The sequence below is a fragment of the Arachis hypogaea genome, chromosome 2 (genome assembly GCF_003086295.3).
Source record: "Arachis hypogaea cultivar Tifrunner chromosome 2, arahy.Tifrunner.gnm2.J5K5, whole genome shotgun sequence".
In the NCBI taxonomy this organism is placed as follows: domain Eukaryota; kingdom Viridiplantae; phylum Streptophyta; class Magnoliopsida; order Fabales; family Fabaceae; genus Arachis; species Arachis hypogaea.
Window position 1 is genome coordinate 93,722,642 of NC_092037.1, and position 7,586 is coordinate 93,730,227.

At 30.5% G+C, this 7,586-nt stretch overlaps 1 long non-coding RNA gene across 1 annotated transcript; it reads right to left on the reverse strand.

The window, feature by feature from the left end:
• Positions 1-5,422: 5,422 nt before the first annotated feature.
• LOC112720109 (uncharacterized) lies at positions 5,423-6,416 on the reverse strand. The gene is made up of 2 exons (XR_003162047.3): positions 5,932-6,416; positions 5,423-5,607 (listed from the first exon to the last, which is right to left on the reverse strand). It is a non-coding gene; the product is annotated as an uncharacterized lncRNA (long non-coding RNA).
• Positions 6,417-7,586: the final 1,170 nt, after the last annotated feature.

Genomic DNA, 7,586 nt, shown 5'->3' on the forward strand with positions numbered 1-7,586 from the left:
CCGTTGCGTCTTGCTGTGGCCATTGCGTCTGCCATCGGGCCAGCAGCAATCTATTTCTCCCTCCTGAATCAGGGACACAGAGCCAGCGGTTATATTAGGTTAGATTTTCATCTTTCAAATTATTCTATGTATTTATTTTGGCTATTATCTAGACTTGTTTTTCTGTACCCTGTTCAAACCATGAATTGCCTTTTATTGACTCCTTCTAGGTAATTTTTTATTAATGGATCAAACTTGCTGCCATGAATACAATTTTTGAACTATATATCTATATATATTGAGATAGACCACCCTATTGAACAACTGCTGATATTGTCATATTGATTTGATACTTTTCAGGGCGCAAGTTGTCAATTCTTCCTGTTGAGCCCAAACTTGGCAAAATGCTCATTCTGGGCGCGATCTTCAAATTATTTCTGAAATTTTTTTTAATTAAATTCATCCTTAAAAGATTTTAAGTTAATCACGTTAGTCTTTTTATTATTTTTCTTACTGACGGGGTTAACGGAAGCTGACATGGCCGTTAAATTACATTTCTAACACAAAAAACGATGCCATTTTCATGGACTAGCCCAACAGATATCTAAACTTGACCCACCCGCCCCAAAACCCACCCAATAGCCATCCTTTCCCTTACTGATTCTGTGAATCTGTTCCTCAATACTAAAACTCCATAGTTTCCAACTCTTGCCTGAATGGCATGGGTATTCTTTTCTAAAACTCCATAGCCATCACCGCAGTGCCGTCTCGCTAGCCTTCATCACTGCAGCGCTCATGATTTCATTATTTCTCTCCGGATACCATACCGCACTCCGTACCATTTATTTGATGCGTGCTCTTCCCATCGTCGGTGGCTAGGCAGTTTCTTTGGCTCTCCTAGAGCTCTCTAACTCTCTCACTAAGCTCCGCCAATTCCTTCTTCTTGTCATCAAGAACGACTTTTACCAGCACTTGTTCCAAACCAAGCTTCTCAGCTTGTTCTGCAGGTTCGATAGCATCTCTAAATCCACACATGTCTTCGACACCGTCGATGACCATGACAAGCTCGATGTACTTTATCACACCATGCTCAAAGGATATGCAAAAAACTCTTCTATGCCTAAAGTCTTGAAATTTTACCATAGAATAACGTCTGATGGATTAAACCTAATGCATATAAGATGTTTGAGAAAATGTGTCATAGAAGATTTACCAGCGGATGAGGTCTAATGACTTTGCTGGGATGAATGGTAGTTAATTAAAGCAAGAAAGACATAGAGGAAAGGGTGGTGCATATAGCTAGGAGGGAGAAAGGCCAAGGCTAAAAGGGAAAAATAACACTTCACTACCCTCAGATTCATGGGCATTAAAGAAGTATGTCCAGAAACCATAAAAGATTTCCCTTACCTGAGAGGATAGTATAGATGCATCACCTCAATGGGGTTCCATTTTTTGAAGTTTTTTCTTCTAATTTTTAATTTAATTTAATTCATTCTCTAGCTTAAAAACGACATAGTTTATGTAACTTAACGACAAGGTTAATTTTTATTAATACTGTCAACAAAGATGTGACGGAAGAACTAATGTGATTAGTTTAAAATCTTTTAAGAATAAATTTGATTAAAAAAATTTTTTAGAGACCAATTTAAAAATCGTATAATCTTTAGGAACCAATTTGACTATTTACTCACACTTTATTAACCAGTTCAACTGTAGTTTAATTATGATTAAACCACTAAATCATTAAACTAGTTCATTTACCGATTTACTCACCAATCCAATTTTTTTAACCTTGAAAAAATATTAGCATTAGTTAGTGCATTATTTCCTACCAGCAGCAAGTGACAAAAAACTTTCGATTGCAATGATTTGACTATTGAAACATGCTCGTCAAAAGTATGAGGGTCTAAGAATCTTGTAGATCTACTTGATTTCGTGATCCTTGGAAAACTCAACAAAATGAAGAGGCGTTAACTGACGGAAAATTTGTTGGGCGAGACCGAAAAAAATTAGGGAGTTCTTTGAGTTATGGTGTGATCAAGAAAATGTCAAATATAGTAAAAATAATTGGTTAAATTTGTGGTTTGGAATAGTTTGGATAACATGGAAAACTAGGAACCAAAAAATCTTTAAAAATAAATCTCTTCAAGTGGAGGAAGCTTGGCATATGTGTAATAAGTCATTGGAAAGAGTGGTATATGTGTAATAAAAAATTAGGGAGGATTTTTTTAGTGAGAGGCGAGAGAGAAATTAACAAAAATAAGTACGAGATCCTTAAAAACTTTGAATGGTCTTGGTGAATTTGTGGGAAGTATGTGGTAATAAAAGAGACCATGATAGTGGTGGGAGGATATATTGTCAACGCTGAAAATGGTATGTATGTTTTTCTGTGTAACGTCCTTAATGCAGGATAAGAATACTTACTTTGATTGATGGGATTCAAATGGCTGCACAACTTTTGTTTTTGAGGAAGCAATGATTCTATTTGATAAAGTGGTATTTAGATCAAATGACTCTTGTATCATCAGTTGGGCTACAAAAAAAGATAATGGATTATGGAAAATGTCTTTTGAAAAAGACAAACTAAAAAATTTCATGCAGCAGTTCAACCCCATATGCATCCATTTTGCCTGTCAAAAAGAATTTCTACATTTGAATAAGTAAAAAGAATTGGCTTATAAGGAGAACAATCCAAAGATTATATAGTGTTGATTACAGAGGTGTCTTTGGTGAATTTGCTTTTCCCTGATGGCAATGCCATAGGGGGAATGATTTGCTAAATCCTCACCAACCTTTTTCTTTGTAATGCTTTATTTTAGATGTGAGATATAAAATTTTCAGGTGTTACTTTTATGATGTTTTAGGATTTTTTTATTGTTGTTTAATTTTCTTTGTACTGCTGAACTTTTTTTTTTCTATCTCATAGTGGTCGAGAGTGCTTCAATTAATCGGAAAAAAAAAAAACTTGATTACATATTATGTAGGTTTATGCTAATTAAAAAATAAACAATTTAAGTTTAACTCAAAATAATATTGATGAAGAATAAAGTTCTATAACCAAACAAAATAGTTAACTAAATTCAACCAAGTTGTATAACCATTTTTCACATTATACACTCCTTTTTCTTTTTCTTCTCGATATCTTTCACGTTTCTCCTTCTTCTCCTTCTCACGTTTATTCTCCTCTCCTTATTGATGTTGCTACTTTTTCTTATTCTCCTCTTCTTCCTCTTTTTTTTTTTCATCTTTTTTTTTTATTATCGTCATCGTCACCACCACCACACCACAATTTTCATCTCCTCTTCCTACTCTTTCTCCTCCTCTTTTTTTTTCATTTGAATTTTTCCGATTTTCTCCTTCCTTTTCCTCATCCTCCTTTTCTATCATGATTATTATCATCATCGTTATTATTATCGTTATTGTAATCATTGTCGTCTTCTTTTTATATATATAACAGTTCAAATTTAGAATACATTAAAATTTCTTAATGATGACGACACAAACAAACCTAGTTCAAAGCAATTTCAAACTAAAAGTGTATCTTATTTAAATTTAGAATGTACCGAAATTACTTAATGATGATGGCACACGAACAAACTTAGTTTAAAATAAGCACAATTTACGTAATGATAACTCAAAACTCCTCCTTCGCCTCCTCCTTCTTCTTTATTATCGTCAACATCTTCTTCTTTTTTTTTTTGTTCATGATCTTCTCTTTCTTGTTTTACCTTCTCATAATTCTTCTTGTTTTACTCTTTTAACAAGAATAAAAACAAAAAAATAAACAAAAAAAGAAACACATAATGCTGCAAAATCATCAGTAGAAAGAGAAGAAACCTACATTCATTCAACTAAATAAGATTGCAATACAATACATACATGTTAATTCAAATCTAATATGGGAAGCAATGCTCCTGAAAGGAGAAATAAGAGCAACGGAAAAAAAGAAAAAAAGAAAGAAAGAAGAATAAAAAGAAGAAAAAAATGCAGCATTAAAAAAATATATTTTTGTGTTTTGTAGTAAAATTTCGGTGTCAAAATTTATAAATTTGTGTTATTGTTAGGATTTTTTTTTTGATAAATTTTACATAATTCAAAATTTTTCCTCTTCTTCCTCCACATCTTATGTTGTTTCTTCTTTCTCGTTTTCATTTTTTTCTTCTTCATCTTCTTTTTTTATTTTACTTTTTCATAATTCTTTTTGTTCTACTCTTTTAAGAGAAATAAAATTTAAAAAAAAATAAAAAGTAAAAAACAGCAATATCAGATGAGGAATAGAAGGAGAAGAAAAACAAAAATAAAATACAGCAATAATAATACCAATAGAAAGAAAAAGAGGAAGTGCACAAAAAAACGCAAAAAAAAAACACGAAGAAGAATTCATGGCGTGATTTTACAAGCATGTTCTGTGAGTGAGTTTTGTTAAGTTTAGGTCAACTTAATAAAACTTAATAATTATCAAAAAAATTTGAATGTGTAATGAAATTAATTTATAAATTAATTAATTTTAAAACTATTAATTAAATCTTGATGAATATAAATCTAAGAGAGGAAAAAACGAGGACATGCAAAATATTGTAGAAAGATTATTAATCATGGATCAGGCCACCAATTAGTTACTAAACTATCCATGGCTAATGGTTAATTTTTTTATAATAAATATATATAATCATTCGTATCCTTTCTCTTTTTAATTTAAATTTTTAAAAGTAAAAATCTAAAATTCATTCTTATTATCCAAAAAACATTTAATACAAAATAAATAAAAAATCTAAAATAAAATAATAAATTTGTTAAAAAACATGATAGATATGTAATTATTTACATACTCTGTTTTATTTGTTTAAATTATTGAGAGAAATAATTTTATGATAATGTTATTATAATGTATTTTATACAATTACTTGTGAATTATTTTCTAACATTAATCACTTCATTTAAATGGTTAATTATTACTGATAGATTATAGAAGGTAGAATTAGAGATTTGGATCCTCTAAAGTTTGAATTTCACTTTAGAGAGTAAAGTATGAATCTTTTACCTTTGAATAGTTTCTCTTTCATATTTATTTTTGGTCTCATTTATAAAATTAATGATGAGAAATTACACTTTACTCTCTAAAGTAAAATTCAAACTTTAGAGGATTCAAATCCTAGAATTAGGATATTGAAATTTAATCGTAATTAAAGCACATGACCGTAGTAGTTAATACTTAATAGTATTATGCAAAAAAAAATTATAATAATATTTAAGAGACAATAAAAAAAATTAAATAATTTAAAATTATTTTATTTAATATTTATTAATTATTATTAGAATAATTGTATGATTTTAAATGTAATAAATATATAACTACAGATGTATGTTATATGGAAAATATAGACGTTGAAAGAGTAGATAAATGAACAGAGTGTGTGTGTGTATGAGTAAGAAAACAGAGAGAAAAATGAAACTATGCTGAAATATATATTATTGCTACGAGTTTATTGTATTATTGAATTGTACATTTCTCAGTCTTCAAAGGCTAATTATATATATATGCACTACATACATACACACACATACTGCAGAGGCTTGAAAAATGTGAATCATGATTTTCTGGTCTGATCGAACTGCTCAAATCTTCTTCTGTTTAATAAAAAAATTAGTTAAATTTCAATTTTGACATGCCTGCAGCAAATAATAACTTCACATATTGTTAGGCGCTATTTTGCGCATCATGACTTGCTTAAATTTCTATTTTACAAATTTAGGTGAATCTTTTAGGGTTTTTTTTGTCCTAACTTATTAATCACTCTATACTCATAAAAATGTGGAAAATAATTTATCAGACATAATATACGTATATATACGTTAACATATATAGTCTCAAAAGGACTCATAAATTCAGAAAATAAAAAAAAAACAATTATAAAGACTCGTATGTATATATATATATATATATACACTTACCACAGACTAAGTCTTCTCCTCAAACCTAGCTTTACATCTCTTAATGCAGTCCCCAATTAGAAAAATACTAGGTTTCAAGAGATATTTGCATTCTTCAATACACCTTTTAAGCCTAAACTCCTCACGAACAGGACTATTAGACGATTGAGATTCAATAAACACAGTACAAATAATAATTCCAATAATCAACAATGTTATTAATGCATGTGCCATATATGATATATATGTTTCTTTCTTTTATTTTATTTGAACTACAATTTTATGAAAGACTGGATTTTATGCAGCCATATATAGGCCTAAGATCTTTCTTAATGCTATACGCAATATGATTTTAGAATAGGCAGAATATTGTTTGTCTCCCCTCATTTTACGAAGAGTTATTTTTGAAGGATATATATTTTTATTATTTTTATTAAGCTTGATTGCCTCTTGAATTCGATACATTTCGAGAAATGGTCATTGTTATATAATAATGTTGTTTTAATGTGACAAAACTTATATAGCATATTGGATATCACACAAGGTTGATAAATATAAAATTTGATAAATAATAACACTTGTATGCTTTACAAGTTACTTAAAACTCTAAAACCTAAAACGCGCTCCAATGGTTACGTTATATACACGTGCTATATATAACTACCAAATTTAAAAGATTTGTTTCCTTTCTTCGTTCTTCTTCTCGTTCTTCTTCTTCTGGTTCTTCTTCTTCTCGTTCTTCTCTCCTTATTTCTAGATTTGTTTCGTTCTTCGTTCTTCTCCTCGTTCTTCTTCTTCTTCTCGTTCTTCTTTTTCTCGTTATTCTCTCTTTTAACTCCAGCTTCGTTTTCGATCGATTTTTGTTTACTAAAATCAAAGTTTGGATTCGTTTTGAAGATAATGGTTGATTCAACGTCAGATTCTCAGCTGAATCAGGGCGAAGTGGATTATGAATTTGAATCTAACGAAGTTCCTGAGGTTTGATTTACATACGTTTACTCTGAATTTTGTTGTAGTAATTTGTATAGCATTGTGTAACTGAATAATTCGTGAACATTGACTGTGAGACTAACGCGTCAACATAAATCTGTGGATTGAATGTAATGTATTAATTTTGATTGATTATCTGGAATTTATAGCAGACGCTCGGGTGTAGATCAGAACTTTTTTGGGTGTATTTGTTTCGGTAATATGGGTGTATTTACATTTATGGCTTTTTCTGTTATTTTTAGTTGTTGTTGTCGTTCGGGTGTATTATATCAGACATGATTGGGTGTGTTTTTTGTTTTTTGTGACGGTGTATTCTGCAGCATGTGTGTTTACAACTTATGGCTTTTATTTTCATTTTAGTTGAGTTGGTTCCGTTCGGGTGTATTATATTTGCAATAGTTGGGTGTATTTATAGTTTTTGACATGGTGTATTCTGCAGCCTCTCTCTGTTGTTGATGACCAGTTTATTCCGAAGGTTGGAATGACCTTTACCACCATTGAAGATGCTGGAAAATTTTACAGGAACTACGCCAATGTTGCAGGTTTTTCTACAAGAGTTCGGAGCACAAATAGGAAAGGAAACGAGATTAAGAATCAATTGATTACATGTAGCAGAGAGAGAAAATGGAAATCTAAAATATCTCCGACCGAGAAGACGAATTCGACAGCCGGTTTAAACTGTCCTG